Below are 19,309 nucleotides of genomic sequence, written 5' to 3'. Positions count from 1 at the left end.
ACATAAGGCCATTTCCCCTTTTCTCTCTCTCTTCCGTTCACAGGGCTATTCGTTCTCTCTGTTTCTGCCTCCGTTTCAGATATTTACTCACCTTTTTCCTCTTTCACTCTGTCTGCCGTGGTCTCGATGAGAGTGTGTCACATAAGATTCCCCCATTAAAAGTCATGAATTGAGTGGCTCTTACTGTATTTCTGGTTGTGCACATTCCATTTTAATTCGCAATCCATTTTAGAACATTTTATCACCACCGGCCAGAGAAAAACCCTGTAAACATTGGTCACTCCTCATTCTCTCTCAAACCCTCTCCCTGACCCTCAGCCCTAGGTAACAACTACATGGAGCGATCAACCCCATATCCATAGATTTCCATACTGTGGGCATTTCATATAAACACAATTGCACAATATGTGAGCTTTTGTGACTGACTTTACACTTAGCACAATATTTTCAACATTCATCCACATTGTAGCCATACCCACAGTGGGAAACCATTTTCTTTCTTTTTGGTTTTAGTAACACCGGGTGTTTTCTCCTTCCTTCCTTCTCTCCTTCCTTCCTTCCTTCCTTCCTTCCTTCCTTCCTTCCTTCCTTCCTTCCTTCCTCCTATTTCTCTCTTACACCTTCTGCCCTCTCTGCTTCATAGGCCTTAGCTGCATCCTACATTCTGCGTTTTTTTTTTGGGAAATCCTCGGCAGTTTCCGGAAAATTGTGTTATTGTTACTATTTACCGCTGTCTCTCATTCATGATTCTCCATCAATTGTAAACCTCTATTGGTTTTTCCCATCCACTAAGTATATTTTAATTAGGTACGCCTGTTTTTCTTTAGGCAGCCATTTCTGGAGTACATGGTCAAATACTCAAAAACACTGTGTAACTCAAAAACTCATCTAATATCCCAATATACCCATCACAAAGTTGAAAAATCATAAATCAAACCATGATAAGTCACGGTTTGTCTTTGGATATGGGCTTCATCAATTCCATTGTATTCAATAATGCTGTACACCATTAACAGTGGCAGACTGTTGGGGAGTGGATTTTGATAGCATTTTAAAAAACAGTTATTAGAGGGATACTTTAACCTGACTCAATATGTGATCTAATTGTATTAGCACGGTGAATGATTATGTGAAATGTTTTGAGACAGAGTAGTACATTTGTGAATGAAATTTTATGGCTTTTTTCACTTAGTAGGAACCTTTGTGTGCGGAAAGCTGAGAAAATTACTTTCTGCTGTAGAGCCTGGCATTCGTTGTAGATTAAAGCTTATTTTTCTGCGAATAAATCTTATTCAATAAAATACTATTTTCTAAAATTAAAAAAAAGCACTTGTGCTGTGAAGTCATTATCCTCAGCAAAGTAATCCGGAAAAGAAAACCACACACCATATTCTCACTTATCATGGGAGCTGAAAAACGAGATCACATGGACACAGGAAGGGGAACAACACACACTGGGGCCTGTCGGGAGGCAGAGCATTAGGAAAAACAGCTAATGCATGCCGGGCTTAATAACTAGGTGATGGGTTGACAGGTGCAGCAAACCACCATGGCACACGTTTACCTTTGTAACAAATCTGCACATCCTGCACATATACCCCAGAACTTTGAAACGAAACGAAACGAAACGAAACGGAAAAACAATAACAAAAGGCTAGTGGCAAACTAAAGTTTCAAACTCAGAATGTGACGGACCCACTTTGGTTCAAATCATGGTTCTCAACCCAGGTGCCATAAGGTCAGGATAAAGAATTTGGTTACATATTGTAAATAAGACATACAGCAAATGACTAGAAAAGTTATTCTCAACCTATGTGTGTCTTGTAATTCAAGGATGACGCTATCTACCGGGACACAGCATTAGATTCCAAAGGGCTCAGTCCCGCAAGACTGGCCTCCCGCTCTAATAACAATGGGAAGCCCAGCGTTGTTTTACCTCTGCTTCTTAGCAACTGGCTATAAATCGGGTTTCCACCACTCGCAGTTTTAGTTGCATTAATTTGCTGGAAGAGTTCACAGCACGCAGGGAAACACTTACATTTACCATTTTATTATAGCGGATGTTGCCAAAAATTCAGAAAAAAGACTTTGGGCCCGGCATGTGGGGAGGGGCGCAGTACCTTCCTGGAAGTGTTATCCAGAAGCCCTCTAAACCCAGTCCTTTCGGGTTTTTATGGAGACCTCATTCTATAGGCATGATGGGTTAAACCATAGGCTATTGGTGAGCAACTCAACCTGAGGCTCTCAACCCTCCCTGGAAATTGGGGTTGAGGCTTTGCCATTCTCAGTCTGAGTAAAGGAATTTACATGAACGGAATTTTAAAAGAGATTAGCATAGCTGGAAACTTAATTAGGTGATTGAATTATCCGGAGCCACACCTTGATGTTCCTAACCCGAGCACCCTCATCCAACGAATGCTCCACCCAACTGGCTCCCAAGTCTCTACGTGGTTCCAGAGCAAAGGAATGTTTATACAAGGCATATCTCCACGTTTTCTTCAAAGTCTTTTCGCTTCCACGGGTAATTCTTAAACTGCCATGCACCAGGGTCAGGGGGAGGGCTTGTTACAACACAGACCTGTGGATCTCCGGGGTTTGAGGGTTGCAAGGACGCTGCTGGTGTCAAAACCACAAGGTGAGAACCACAGAACCACTAGTTGGTTTTCAGTGTTTCAGTGCATTTAATTCATAATATATTTGGCCAAGAAAACTTGTAAGTTCTTAGATTGTCCCAAATGTGGCGCATGAAATCAAATCAGGAGAAGAGTTTCCTAGGAGGTGTAGCCTGGGAAAGTTGGGGGTGACTGATGGAAAGGAGGAGCGAAGCTCCGCCCTTTCCGCTGCTAGGCTGCGCCCGAGGCTATTTAAACCCACCCTGGCGGGCCTGTACTCAGATCTTCGCAGAGCGGAGCAGCGGCCGGAGCGTTTTGCGGGCTCTGCGTGGACTTGGAGCTTACAGCGTCTTGCGACTTGGAAGCGGATTCAGAGGACAGGACAGAACACTTGGGTAAGTGTATCTCTGTCTATCTGTCTGTCTGTCTGTGTGTCTCATTGGTTGGTTTATTTCCATTTTCTTGAGGAGCACATACCTCACAACACACACACAAACACACACACACACACACACACACACACACACACACACACTCGTTCATTCTGCGGGTTAGAAAATTGGTAGGGGTCCCTGGGAGCTACAGGTTTCCTAGTCATGTCTGCACCTAAGAACAGTAGGGTCTTGTCTGGCTCTTCTTATGAACGGTCCCCCAGCCCGGACTCCCCAAGATCCATGCTAGCCTCACCCAGCTTCTCCCTCTCCCCTCTCAGAAACTCAGACTTAAGAGGAAGCTCCTCACCAGGGATCCGGAGCTACCATTCACCATCCCCTAGGGCTTCACCACACTCACCTCTGTCATCACCAGAATCCCACAAGCTCCCATTTCCCTTTCCTCACCGTGATGGGCAATCAATGAAGCCTTTGGGCTCTCCCGTGTCCTCCTCTGGGGATTCTTTAGAGTCACCAGGTTCATCAATAATATACCACATGTTCTTACTGCCATCACCCAGCAGCTCACAACCAGCTCTCGGGGAGACTCTTGTGTCTCCCAGCTACTCTCCAAACAACCCCAGATTTCAGCTGGAGTCAGCCCCCCACACCCAGGAATCACCTACAAACTCACGGGCCTCACGGTGCTCCTCCCCTATGTCTTTCATCTCTTCAACCCCAGGCCTCAGGGACTCTCCCGTGTCTCCCACTTACTCTCCAGCCATCCCCAGGTTTCTGCGGGAGTCAGCCCCATGCACCCAGGAGTCCCCCAGAGACTCACAGGTTTCGGGAGATTGTGAGCGGTCCCCCATCCCTGACGCCTCAGGATTCATGCCCGCCTCACCCAGCTTCTCCCTCTCCCCTCCCAGAAACTCAGACCCAAGGGGCAGCTCCCCACCAGGGATGTGGAAGTACTCTACATCATCCCGCAGGGCTTCACCACTCTCACATCCGTCATCAACAGAATTTCACAACGTTACATTTCCCTTTCCTAACCAAGCAGGACAATCACTCATGTCATTGTGCTCTCCCGTGTCCTCCTCCGGAGATTCTTCACAGTCACCTCATTCATCAATAATATACCATATGTTCCTACTGCCATCATCCAGCAGCTCACCCCCAGCCGTCAATGACTCTCCTGTCTGTGCCAGCTACTCTCCAACTACGCCCAGATTTCAGCGGGAGTCGGTCTCCCACACCCCAGAAGCACCTACAAACTCACAGACTTCAGTGAGATCCTCGCCAGTCTCTCTCACGTCTTCACCCCCAGCCCTTACGGACCCTCCTGTCTCTCTCAACTACTATCCAGCCACGCCCACATTTCAGCGGGAGTCAGTTCCAGCAACCCAGGGATCACCAGCAAGCTCACCACTTTCACTGAGTTACTCCCCAGTCTCTAGCACGTCTTTATCCCCAACCCTCAGGGACTCTCCTGTCTGTCCCAGCTACTCTCCAACCACGCCCACATTTCAGCGAGAGTCAGTTGCAGGCACCCAGAAATCACCACCAAACTCACCAATTTCACTGCGTTACTCCCCAGTCTCTCTCATGTCTTCACCATCCCTCAGGGACTCTCCTGCCTGTCCCAGCTACTCTCCAACCACGCCCACATTTCAGCGGGAGTCACTTCCAGGCACCCCGGAATCACCACCAAACTCACCAATTTCACTCAATTACTCCCCAGTCTCCCTCATGTCTTCACCAGCCCTCAGGGACTCCCCTGTGGGTCCCAACTACTCTCAAACCACGCCCACATTTCAGCGGGAGTCAGTTCCAGGCACCCCGGAATCACCACCAAACTCACCAGTTTCACTCAATTACTCTCCAGTCTCTCTCATGTCTTCACCAGCCCTCAGGGACTCTCCTGCCTGTCCCAGCTACTCTCCAGCCACGCCCAGATGTCAGCTGGAGTCAGTTGCAGGCACCCCGGAGTCACCACCAAACTCACCAGTTTCACTGAGTTACTCCCCGGTCTCTCTCATGTCTTCACCCCCAGCCCTCAGGGACTCTCCTGTGTGTCCCCGCTACTCTCCAACCACGCCCAGATTTCAGCGGGAGTCAGTTCCAGGCACCCAGGGATCACCTACAAACTCCCCAGTTTCACTGAGTTACTCCCCGGTCTCTCTCATGTCTTCACCCCCAGCCCCCTGGGACTCCCCTGTCTGTCCCAGCTACTCTCCTGCCACGCCCAGATTCCAGCGGGAGTCAGCCTCCTGCATTCCGGAGTCACCTACAGACTCACAGACCTCACTGAGATCCTCCCTGGTCTCTCTCAGGTCTTTGCCCTCAGCCCACAGGGACTCTTGTGTCTCTTTCAGCTACTCTCAAAAGTTCTCTAGATTCCAGCTGGAGTCGGTTCCAGGCACCCAGGACACACCACCAAACTCACCAATTTCACTGACTTACTCCCCATTCTCGCTCATGTTGTCACCTCCAGCCCTCAGGGACTCTTCTGTCTCTCTCAGCTACTCTCCAACCATCTCCCGATTTCACCTGGAGTCAGCTTCCCACACCCAGGAATCACCTGCAGACTCACGGACCTTACTGCATCCCTCCCCCATTTCCTTCACCTCTTCACTCCCAGCCTTCAGGGACTCTCCTGCGTCTCCCAGCTTCTCTCCAGCCTTCCCCAGATTTCTGCCACAGTCAGCTCCAGGCACCCAGGAGAACCCTAGACACTCACAGGCCTCACGAGACGATCTCCCTATGACCTGTATCTATACAGGGATGGCTCCCACCTATCCCTCAGTGACCCCAAACCCATCTCCACTTACACTCAGACACTCCCAGGGCCTGACAGCTACTCCCCGTTATTGTCCTTCAGTTCGAAGCCCTGGCCAATCTACTAGCCAACATGACGCAGTTACCTGGCCATTTCTCCACATTTCTGGTGCGGGCCCCACACCCAGCCGCAGAAGAGCCTCTCCTGCATTCCGCCCTCACACACAGGCCTGTCCATCTACTTGCTACTGTCACACTCTTGCCAGCAGAAGAGGCCCCTGTATTGGCCGATATCACCACCCAGGCTATCCTCACCCCACAGCTGTGCAGCGGGACCCTCCTGCTGGCCCACGTGGCTGCCAGAGATCATGCGGACACGAACCTCCAGCATGTCGGCGTCCCTGCGGGCGACACTACCGGTGACATGGCTAGCACGACCCTCCTCCCTGGCAGTGACACTGTTGATGTGAGCCCCACTTGCAGATCTGTCATTTGTACATAAGGCCATTTCCCCTTTTCTCTCTCTCTTCCGTTCACAGGGCTATTCGTTCTCTCTGTTTCTGCCTCCGTTTCAGATATTTACTCACCTTTTTCCTCTTTCACTCTGTCTGCCGTGGTCTCGATGAGAGTGTGTCACATAAGATTCCCCCATTAAAAGTCATGAATTGAGTGGCTTTTACTGTATTTCTGGTTGTGCACATTCCATTTTAATTCGCAATCCATTTTAGAACATTTTATCACCACCGGCCAGAGAAAAACCCTGTAAACATTGGTCACTCCTCATTCTCTCTCAAACCCTCTCCCTGACCCTCAGCCCTAGGTAACAACTACATGGAGCGATCAACCCCATATCCATAGATTTCCATACTGTGGGCATTTCATATAAACACAATTGCACAATATGTGAGCTTTTGTGACTGACTTTACACTTAGCACAATATTTTCAACATTCATCCACATTGTAGCCATACCCACAGTGGGAAACCATTTTCTTTCTTTTTGGTTTTAGTAACACCGGGTGTTTTCTCCTTCCTTCCTTCTCTCCTTCCTTCCTTCCTTCCTTCCTTCCTTCCTTCCTTCCTTCCTTCCTTCCTTCCTCCTATTTCTCTCTTACACCTTCTGCCCTCTCTGCTTCATAGGCCTTAGCTGCATCCTACATTCTGCGTTTTTTTTTTGGGAAATCCTCGGCAGTTTCCGGAAAATTGTGTTATTGTTACTATTTACCGCTGTCTCTCATTCATGATTCTCCATCAATTGTAAACCTCTATTGGTTTTTCCCATCCACTAAGTATATTTTAATTAGGTACGCCTGTTTTTCTTTAGGCAGCCATTTCTGGAGTACATGGTCAAATACTCAAAAACACTGTGTAACTCAAAAACTCATCTAATATCCCAATATACCCATCACAAAGTTGAAAAATCATAAATCAAACCATGATAAGTCACGGTTTGTCCTTGGATATGGGCTTCATCAATTCCATTGTATTCAATAATGCTGTACACCATTAACAGTGGCAGACTGTTGGGGAGTGGATTTTGATAGCATTTTAAAAAACAGTTATTAGAGGGATACTTTAACCTGACTGAATATGTGATCTAATTGTATTAGCACGGTGAATGATTATGTGAAATGTTTTGAGACAGAGTAGTACATTTGTGAATGAAATTTTATGGCTTTTTTCACTTAGTAGGAACCTTTGTGTGCGGAAAGCTGAGAAAATTACTTTCTGCTGTAGAGCCTGGCATTCGTTGTAGATTAAAGCTTATTTTTCTGCGAATAAATCTTATTCAATAAAATACTATTTTCTAAAATTAAAAAAAAGCACTTGTGCTGTGAAGTCATTATCCTCAGCAAAGTAATCCGGAAAAGAAAACCACACACCATATTCTCACTTATCATGGGAGCTGAAAAACGAGATCACATGGACACAGGAAGGGGAACAACACACACTGGGGCCTGTCGGGAGGCAGAGCATTAGGAAAAACAGCTAATGCATGCCGGGCTTAATAACTAGGTGATGGGTTGACAGGTGCAGCAAACCACCATGGCACACGTTTACCTTTGTAACAAATCTGCACATCCTGCACATATACCCCAGAACTTTGAAACGAAACGAAACGAAACGAAACGGAAAAACAATAACAAAAGGCTAGTGGCAAACTAAAGTTTCAAACTCAGAATGTGACGGACCCACTTTGGTTCAAATCATGGTTCTCAACCCAGGTGCCATAAGGTCAGGATAAAGAATTTGGTTACATATTGTAAATAAGACATACAGCAAATGACTAGAAAAGTTATTCTCAACCTATGTGTGTCTTGTAATTCAAGGATAACGGTATCTACCGGGACACAGCATTAGATTCCAAAGGGCTCAGTCCCGCAAGACTGGCCTCCCGCTCTAATAACAATGGGAAGCCCAGCGTTGTTTTACCTCTGCTTCTTAGCAACTGGCTATAAATCGGGTTTCCACCACTCGCAGTTTTAGTTGCATTAATTTGCTGGAAGAGTTCACAGCACGCAGGGAAACACTTACATTTACCATTTTATTATAGCGGATGTTGCCAAAAATTCAGAAAAAAGACTTTGGGCCCGGCATGTGGGGAGGGGCGCACTACCTTCCTGGAAGTGTTATCCAGAAGCCCTCTAAACCCAGTCCTTTCGGGTTTTTATGGAGACCTCATTCTATAGGCATGATGGGTTAAAGCATAGGCTATTGGTGAGCAACTCAACCTGAGGCTCTCAACCCTCCCTGGAAATTGGGGTTGAGGCTTTGCCATTCTCAGTCTGAGTAAAGGAATTTACATGAACGGAATTTTAAAAGAGATTAGCATAGCTGGAAACTTAATTAGGTGATTGAATTATCCGGAGCCACACCTTGATGTTCCTAACCCGAGCACCCTCATCCAACGAATGCTCCACCCAACTGGCTCCCAAGTCTCTACGTGGTTCCAGAGCAAAGGAATGTTTATACAAGGCATATCTCCACGTTTTCTTCAAAGTCTTTTCGCTTCCACGGGTAATTCTTAAACTGCCATGCACCAGGGTCAGGGGGAGGGCTTGTTACAACACAGACCTGTGGATCTCCGGGGTTTGAGGGTTGCAAGGGCGCTGCTGGTGTCAAAACCACAAGGTGAGAACCACAGAACCACTAGTTGGTTTTCAGTGTTTCAGTGCATTTAATTCATAATATATTTGGCCAAGAAAACTTGTAAGTTCTTAGATTGTCCCAAATGTGGCGCATGAAATCAAATCAGGAGAAGAGTTTCCTAGGAGGTGTAGCCTGGGAAAGTTAGGGGTGACTGATGGAAAGGAGGAGCGAAGCTCCGCCCTTTCCGCTGCTAGGCTGCGCCCGAGGCTATTTAAACCCACCCTGGCGGGCCTGTACTCAGATCTTCGCAGAGCGGAGCAGCGGCCGGAGCGTTTTGCGGGCTCTGCGTGGACTTGGAGCTTACAGCGTCTTGCGACTTGGAAGCGGATTCAGAGGACAGGACAGAACACTTGGGTAAGTGTATCTCTGTCTATCTGTCTGTCTGTCTGTGTGTCTCATTGGTTGGTTTATTTCCATTTTCTTGAGGAGCACATACCTCACAACACACACACAAACACACACACACACACACACACACACACACACACACACACACACTCGTTCATTCTGCGGGTTAGAAAATTGGTAGGGGTCCCTGGGAGCTACAGGTTTCCTAGTCATGTCTGCACCTAAGAACAGTAGGGTCTTGTCTGGCTCTTCTTATGAACGGTCCCCCAGCCCGGACTCCCCAAGATCCATGCTAGCCTCACCCAGCTTCTCCCTCTCCCCTCTCAGAAACTCAGACTTAAGAGGAAGCTCCTCACCAGGGATCCGGAGCTACCATTCACCATCCCCTAGGGCTTCACCACACTCACCTCTGTCATCACCAGAATCCCACAAGCTCCCATTTCCCTTTCCTCACCGTGATGGGCAATCAATGAAGCCTTTGGGCTCTCCCGTGTCCTCCTCTGGGGATTCTTTAGAGTCACCAGGTTCATCAATAATATACCACATGTTCTTACTGCCATCACCCAGCAGCTCACAACCAGCTCTCGGGGAGACTCTTGTGTCTCCCAGCTACTCTCCAAACAACCCCAGATTTCAGCTGGAGTCAGCCCCCCACACCCAGGAATCACCTACAAACTCACGGGCCTCACGGTGCTCCTCCCCTATGTCTTTCATCTCTTCAACCCCAGGCCTCAGGGACTCTCCCGTGTCTCCCACTTACTCTCCAGCCATCCCCAGGTTTCTGCGGGAGTCAGCCCCATGCACCCAGGAGTCCCCCAGAGACTCACAGGTTTCGGGAGATTGTGAGCGGTCCCCCATCCCTGACGCCTCAGGATTCATGCCCGCCTCACCCAGCTTCTCCCTCTCCCCTCCCAGAAACTCAGACCCAAGGGGCAGCTCCCCACCAGGGATGTGGAAGTACTCTACATCATCCCGCAGGGCTTCACCACTCTCACATCCGTCATCAACAGAATTTCACAACGTTACATTTCCCTTTCCTAACCAAGCAGGACAATCACTCATGTCATTGTGCTCTCCCGTGTCCTCCTCCGGAGATTCTTCACAGTCACCTCATTCATCAATAATATACCATATGTTCCTACTGCCATCATCCAGCAGCTCACCCCCAGCCGTCAATGACTCTCCTGTCTGTCCCAGCTACTCTCCAACTACGCCCAGATTTCAGCGGGAGTCGGTCTCCCACACCCCAGAAGCACCTACAAACTCACAGACTTCAGTGAGATCCTCGCCAGTCTCTCTCACGTCTTCACCCCCAGCCCTTACGGACCCTCCTGTCTCTCTCAACTACTATCCAGCCACGCCCACATTTCAGCGGGAGTCAGTTCCAGCAACCCAGGGATCACCAGCAAGCTCACCACTTTCACTGAGTTACTCCCCAGTCTCTAGCACGTCTTTATCCCCAACCCTCAGGGACTCTCCTGTCTGTCCCAGCTACTCTCCAACCACGCCCACATTTCAGCGAGAGTCAGTTGCAGGCACCCAGAAATCACCACCAAACTCACCAATTTCACTGCGTTACTCCCCAGTCTCTCTCATGTCTTCACCATCCCTCAGGGACTCTCCTGCCTGTCCCAGCTACTCTCCAACCACGCCCACATTTCAGCGGGAGTCACTTCCAGGCACCCCGGAATCACCACCAAACTCACCAATTTCACTCAATTACTCCCCAGTCTCCCTCATGTCTTCACCAGCCCTCAGGGACTCCCCTGTGGGTCCCAACTACTCTCAAACCACGCCCACATTTCAGCGGGAGTCAGTTCCAGGCACCCCGGAATCACCACCAAACTCACCAGTTTCACTCAATTACTCTCCAGTCTCTCTCATGTCTTCACCAGCCCTCAGGGACTCTCCTGCCTGTCCCAGCTACTCTCCAGCCACGCCCAGATGTCAGCTGGAGTCAGTTGCAGGCACCCCGGAGTCACCACCAAACTCACCAGTTTCACTGAGTTACTCCCCGGTCTCTCTCATGTCTTCACCCCCAGCCCTCAGGGACTCTCCTGTGTGTCCCCGCTACTCTCCAACCACGCCCAGATTTCAGCGGGAGTCAGTTCCAGGCACCCAGGGATCACCTACAAACTCCCCAGTTTCACTGAGTTACTCCCCGGTCTCTCTCATGTCTTCACCCCCAGCCCCCTGGGACTCCCCTGTCTGTCCCAGCTACTCTCCTGCCACGCCCAGATTCCAGCGGGAGTCAGCCTCCTGCATTCCGGAGTCACCTACAGACTCACAGACCTCACTGAGATCCTCCCTGGTCTCTCTCAGGTCTTTGCCCTCAGCCCACAGGGACTCTTGTGTCTCTTTCAGCTACTCTCAAAAGTTCTCTAGATTCCAGCTGGAGTCGGTTCCAGGCACCCAGGACACACCACCAAACTCACCAATTTCACTGACTTACTCCCCATTCTCGCTCATGTTGTCACCTCCAGCCCTCAGGGACTCTTCTGTCTCTCTCAGCTACTCTCCAACCATCTCCCGATTTCACCTGGAGTCAGCTTCCCACACCCAGGAATCACCTGCAGACTCACGGACCTTACTGCATCCCTCCCCCATTTCCTTCACCTCTTCACTCCCAGCCTTCAGGGACTCTCCTGCGTCTCCCAGCTTCTCTCCAGGCTTCCCCAGATTTCTGCCACAGTCAGCTCCAGGCACCCAGGAGAACCCTAGACACTCACAGGCCTCACGAGACGATCTCCCTATGACCTGTATCTATACAGGGATGGCTCCCACCTATCCCTCAGTGACCCCAAACCCATCTCCACTTACACTCAGACACTCCCAGGGCCTGACAGCTACTCCCCGTTATTGTCCTTCAGTTCGAAGCCCTGGCCAATCTACTAGCCAACATGACGCAGTTACCTGGCCATTTCTCCACATTTCTGGTGCGGGCCCCACACCCAGCCGCAGAAGAGCCTCTCCTGCATTCCGCCCTCACACACAGGCCTGTCCATCTACTTGCTACTGTCACACTCTTGCCAGCAGAAGAGGCCCCTGTATTGGCCGATATCACCACCCAGGCTATCCTCACCCCACAGCTGTGCAGCGGGACCCTCCTGCTGGCCCACGTGGCTGCCAGAGATCATGCGGACACGAACCTCCAGCATGTCGGCGTCCCTGCGGGCGACACTACCGGTGACATGGCTAGCACGACCCTCCTCCCTGGCAGTGACACTGTTGATGTGAGCCCCACTTGCAGATCTGTCATTTGTACATAAGGCCATTTCCCCTTTTCTCTCTCTCTTCCGTTCACAGGGCTATTCGTTCTCTCTGTTTCTGCCTCCGTTTCAGATATTTACTCACCTTTTTCCTCTTTCACTCTGTCTGCCGTGGTCTCGATGAGAGTGTGTCACATAAGATTCCCCCATTAAAAGTCATGAATTGAGTGGCTTTTACTGTATTTCTGGTTGTGCACATTCCATTTTAATTCGCAATCCATTTTAGAACATTTTATCACCACCGGCCAGAGAAAAACCCTGTAAACATTGGTGACTCCTCATTCTCTCTCAAACCCTCTCCCTGACCCTCAGCCCTAGGTAACAACAACATGGAGCGATCAACCCCATATCCATAGATTTCCATACTGTGGGCATTTCATATAAACACAATTGCACAATATGTGAGCTTTTGTGACTGACTTTACACTTAGCACAATATTTTCAACATTCATCCACATTGTAGCCATACCCACAGTGGGAAACCATTTTCTTTCTTTTTGGTTTTAGTAACACCGGGTGTTTTCTCCTTCCTTCCTTCTCTCCTTCCTTCCTTCCTTCCTTCCTTCCTTCCTTCCTTCCTTCCTTCCTTCCTTCCTTCCTCCTATTTCTCTCTTACACCTTCTGCCCTCTCTGCTTCATAGGCCTTAGCTGCATCCTACATTCTGCGTTTTTTTTTTGGGAAATCCTCGGCAGTTTCCGGAAAATTGTGTTATTGTTACTATTTACCGCTGTCTCTCATTCATGATTCTCCATCAATTGTAAACCTCTATTGGTTTTTCCCATCCACTAAGTATATTTTAATTAGGTAGGCCTGTTTTTCTTTAGGCAGCCATTTCTGGAGTACATGGTCAAATACTCAAAAACACTGTGTAACTCAAAAACTCATCTAATATCCCAATATACCCATCACAAAGTTGAAAAATCATAAATCAAACCATGATAAGTCACGGTTTGTCCTTGGATATGGGCTTCATCAATTCCATTGTATTCAATAATGCTGTACACCATTAACAGTGGCAGACTGTTGGGGAGTGGATTTTGATAGCATTTTAAAAAACAGTTATTAGAGGGATAATTTAACCTGACTCAATATGTGATCTAATTGTATTAGCACGGTGAATGATTATGTGAAATGTTTTGAGACAGAGTAGTACATTTGTGAATGAAATTTTATGGCTTTTTTCACTTAGTAGGAACCTTTGTGTGCGGAAAGCTGAGAAAATTACTTTCTGCTGTAGAGCCTGGCATTCGTTGTAGATTAAAGCTTATTTTTCTGCGAATAAATCTTATTCAATAAAATACTATTTTCTAAAATTAAAAAAAAGCACTTGTGCTGTGAAGTCATTATCCTCAGCAAAGTAATCCGGAAAAGAAAACCACACACCATATTCTCACTTATCATGGGAGCTGAAAAACGAGATCACATGGACACAGGAAGGGGAACAACACACACTGGGGCCTGTCGGGAGGCAGAGCATTAGGAAAAACAGCTAATGCATGCCGGGCTTAATAACTAGGTGATGGGTTGACAGGTGCAGCAAACCACCATGGCACACGTTTACCTTTGTAACAAATCTGCACATCCTGCACATATACCCCAGAACTTTGAAACGAAACGAAACGAAACGAAACGGAAAAACAATAACAAAAGGCTAGTGGCAAACTAAAGTTTCAAACTCAGAATGGGACGGACCCACTTTGGTTCAAATCATGGTTCTCAACCCAGGTGCCATAAGGTCAGGATAAAGAATTTGGTTACATATTGTAAATAAGACATACAGCAAATGACTAGAAAAGTTATTCTCAACCTATGTGTGTCTTGTAATTCAAGGATGACGCTATCTACCGGGACACAGCATTAGATTCCAAAGGGCTCAGTCCCGCAAGACTGGCCTCCCGCTCTAATAACAATGGGAAGCCCAGCGTTGTTTTACCTCTGCTTCTTAGCAACTGGCTATAAATCGGGTTTCCACCACTCGCAGTTTTAGTTGCATTAATTTGCTGGAAGAGTTCACAGCACGCAGGGAAACACTTACATTTACCATTTTATTATAGCGGATGTTGCCAAAAATTCAGAAAAAAGACTTTGGGCCCGGCATGTGGGGAGGGGCGCACTACCTTCCTGGAAGTGTTATCCAGAAGCCCTCTAAACCCAGTCCTTTCGGGTTTTTATGGAGACCTCATTCTATAGGCATGATGGGTTAAAGCATAGGCTATTGGTGAGCAACTCAACCTGAGGCTCTCAACCCTCCCTGGAAATTGGGGTTGAGGCTTTGCCATTCTCAGTCTGAGTAAAGGAATTTACATGAACGGAATTTTAAAAGAGATTAGCATAGCTGGAAACTTAATTAGGTGATTGAATTATCCGGAGCCACACCTTGATGTTCCTAACCCGAGCACCCTCATCCAACGAATGCTCCACCCAACTGGCTCCCAAGTCTCTACGTGGTTCCAGAGCAAAGGAATGTTTATACAAGGCATATCTCCACGTTTTCTTCAAAGTCTTTTCGCTTCCACGGGTAATTCTTAAACTGCCATGCACCAGGGTCAGGGGGAGGGCTTGTTACAACACAGACCTGTGGATCTCCGGGGTTTGAGGGTTGCAAGGGCGCTGCTGGTGTCAAAACCACAAGGTGAGAACCACAGAACCACTAGTTGGTTTTCAGTGTTTCAGTGCATTTAATTCATAATATATTTGGCCAAGAAAACTTGTAAGTTCTTAGATTGTCCCAAATGTGGCGCATGAAATCAAATCAGGAGAAGAGTTTCCTAGGAGGTGTAGCCTGGGAAAGTTAGGGGTGACTGATGGAAAGGAGGAGCGAAGCTCCGCCCTTTCCGCTGCTAGGCTGCGCCCGAGGCTATTTAAACCCACCCTGGCGGGCCTGTACTCAGATCTTCGCAGAGCGGAGCAGCGGCCGGAGCGTTTTGCGGGCTCTGCGTGGACTTGGAGCTTACAGCGTCTTGCGACTTGGAAGCGGATTCAGAGGACAGGACAGAACACTTGGGTAAGTGTATCTCTGTCTATCTGTCTGTCTGTCTGTGTGTCTCATTGGTTGGTTTATTTCCATTTTCTTGAGGAGCACATACCTCACAACACACACACAAACACACACACACACACACACACACACACACACACACACACACACTCGTTCATTCTGCGGGTTAGAAAATTGGTAGGGGTCCCTGGGAGCTACAGGTTTCCTAGTCATGTCTGCACCTAAGAACAGTAGGGTCTTGTCTGGCTCTTCTTATGAACGGTCCCCCAGCCCGGACTCCCCAAGATCCATGCTAGCCTCACCCAGCTTCTCCCTCTCCCCTCTCAGAAACTCAGACTTAAGAGGAAGCTCCTCACCAGGGATCCGGAGCTACCATTCACCATCCCCTAGGGCTTCACCACACTCACCTCTGTCATCACCAGAATCCCACAAGCTCCCATTTCCCTTTCCTCACCGTGATGGGCAATCAATGAAGCCTTTGGGCTCTCCCGTGTCCTCCTCTGGGGATTCTTTAGAGTCACCAGGTTCATCAATAATATACCACATGTTCTTACTGCCATCACCCAGCAGCTCACAACCAGCTCTCGGGGAGACTCTTGTGTCTCCCAGCTACTCTCCAAACAACCCCAGATTTCAGCTGGAGTCAGCCCCCCACACCCAGGAATCACCTACAAACTCACGGGCCTCACGGTGCTCCTCCCCTATGTCTTTCATCTCTTCAACCCCAGGCCTCAGGGACTCTCCCGTGTCTCCCACTTACTCTCCAGCCATCCCCAGGTTTCTGCGGGAGTCAGCCCCATGCACCCAGGAGTCCCCCAGAGACTCACAGGTTTCGGGAGATTGTGAGCGGTCCCCCATCCCTGACGCCTCAGGATTCATGCCCGCCTCACCCAGCTTCTCCCTCTCCCCTCCCAGAAACTCAGACCCAAGGGGCAGCTCCCCACCAGGGATGTGGAAGTACTCTACATCATCCCGCAGGGCTTCACCACTCTCACATCCGTCATCAACAGAATTTCACAACGTTACATTTCCCTTTCCTAACCAAGCAGGACAATCACTCATGTCATTGTGCTCTCCCGTGTCCTCCTCCGGAGATTCTTCACAGTCACCTCATTCATCAATAATATACCATATGTTCCTACTGCCATCATCCAGCAGCTCACCCCCAGCCGTCAATGACTCTCCTGTCTGTCCCAGCTACTCTCCAACTACGCCCAGATTTCAGCGGGAGTCGGTCTCCCACACCCCAGAAGCACCTACAAACTCACAGACTTCAGTGAGATCCTCGCCAGTCTCTCTCACGTCTTCACCCCCAGCCCTTACGGACCCTCCTGTCTCTCTCAACTACTATCCAGCCACGCCCACATTTCAGCGGGAGTCAGTTCCAGCAACCCAGGGATCACCAGCAAGCTCACCACTTTCACTGAGTTACTCCCCAGTCTCTAGCACGTCTTTATCCCCAACCCTCAGGGACTCTCCTGTCTGTCCCAGCTACTCTCCAACCACGCCCACATTTCAGCGAGAGTCAGTTGCAGGCACCCAGAAATCACCACCAAACTCACCAATTTCACTGCGTTACTCCCCAGTCTCTCTCATGTCTTCACCATCCCTCAGGGACTCTCCTGCCTGTCCCAGCTACTCTCCAACCACGCCCACATTTCAGCGGGAGTCACTTCCAGGCACCCCGGAATCACCACCAAACTCACCAATTTCACTCAATTACTCCCCAGTCTCCCTCATGTCTTCACCAGCCCTCAGGGACTCCCCTGTGGGTCCCAACTACTCTCAAACCACGCCCACATTTCAGCGGGAGTCAGTTCCAGGCACCCCGGAATCACCACCAAACTCACCAGTTTCACTCAATTACTCTCCAGTCTCTCTCATGTCTTCACCAGCCCTCAGGGACTCTCCTGCCTGTCCCAGCTACTCTCCAGCCACGCCCAGATGTCAGCTGGAGTCAGTTGCAGGCACCCCGGAGTCACCACCAAACTCACCAGTTTCACTGAGTTACTCCCCGGTCTCTCTCATGTCTTCACCCCCAGCCCTCAGGGACTCTCCTGTGTGTCCCCGCTACTCTCCAACCACGCCCAGATTTCAGCGGGAGTCAGTTCCAGGCACCCAGGGATCACCTACAAACTCCCCAGTTTCACTGAGTTACTCCCCGGTCTCTCTCATGTCTTCACCCCCAGCCCCCTGGGACTCCCCTGTCTGTCCCAGCTACTCTCCTGCCACGCCCAGATTCCAGCGGGAGTCAGCCTCCTGCATTCCGGAGTCACCTACAGACTCACAGACCTCACTGAGATCCTCCCTGGTCTCTCTCAGGTCTTTGCCCTCAGCCCACAGGGACTCTTGTGTCTCTTTCAGCTACTCTCAAAAGTTCTCTAGATTCCAGCTGGAGTCGGTTCCAGGCACCCAGGACACACCACCAAACTCACCAATTTCACTGACTTACTCCCCATTCTCGCTCATGTTGTCACCTCCAGCCCTCAGGGACTCTTCTGTCTCTCTCAGCTACTCTCCAACCATCTCCCGATTTCACCTGGAGTCAGCTTCCCACACCCAGGAATCACCTGCAGACTCACGGACCTTACTGCATCCCTCCCCCATTTCCTTCACCTCTTCACTCCCAGCCTTCAGGGACTCTCCTGCGTCTCCCAGCTTCTCTCCAGGCTTCCCCAGATTTCTGCCACAGTCAGCTCCAGGCACCCAGGAGAACCCTAGACACTCACAGGCCTCACGAGACGATCTCCCTATGACCTGTATCTATACAGGGATGGCTCCCACCTATCCCTCAGTGACCCCAAACCCATCTCCACTTACACTCAGACACTCCCAGGGCCTGACAGCTACTCCCCGTTATTGTCCTTCAGTTCGAAGCCCTGGCCAATCTACTAGCCAACATGACGCAGTTACCTGGCCATTTCTCCACATTTCTGGTGCGGGCCCCACACCCAGCCGCAGAAGAGCCTCTCCTGCATTCCGCCCTCACACACAGGCCTGTCCATCTACTTGCTACTGTCACACTCTTGCCAGCAGAAGAGGCCCCTGTATTGGCCGATATCACCACCCAGGCTATCCTCACCCCACAGCTGTGCAGCGGGACCCTCCTGCTGGCCCACGTGGCTGCCAGAGATCATGCGGACACGAACCTCCAGCATGTCGGCGTCCCTGCGGGCGACACTACCGGTGACATGGCTAGCACGACCCTCCTCCCTGGCAGTGACACTGTTGATGTGAGCCCCACTTGCAGATCTGTCATTTGTACATAAGGCCATTTCCCCTTTTCTCTCTCTCTTCCGTTCACAGGGCTATTCGTTCTCTCTGTTTCTGCCTCCGTTTCAGATATTTACTCACCTTTTTCCTCTTTCACTCTGTCTGCCGTGGTCTCGATGAGAGTGTGTCACATAAGATTCCCCCATTAAAAGTCATGAATTGAGTGGCTCTTACTGTATTTCTGGTTGTGCACATTCCATTTTAATTCGCAATCCATTTTAGAACATTTTATCACCACCGGCCAGAGAAAAACCCTGTAAACATTGGTCACTCGTCATTCTCTCTCAAACCCTCTCCCTGACCCTCAGCCCTAGGTAACAACTACATGGAGCGATCAACCCCATATCCATAGATTTCCATACTGTGGGCATTTCATATAAACACAATTGCACAATATGTGAGCTTTTGTGACTGACTTTACACTTAGCACAATATTTTCAACATTCATCCACATTGTAGCCATACCCACAGTGGGAAACCATTTTCTTTCTTTTTGGTTTTAGTAAC

The sequence above is a fragment of the Pongo abelii genome, chromosome 17 (assembly GCF_028885655.2).
Source record: "Pongo abelii isolate AG06213 chromosome 17, NHGRI_mPonAbe1-v2.0_pri, whole genome shotgun sequence".
Lineage (NCBI taxonomy): Eukaryota > Metazoa > Chordata > Mammalia > Primates > Hominidae > Pongo > Pongo abelii.
Note: the sequence above shows the minus strand (reverse complement) of the source record.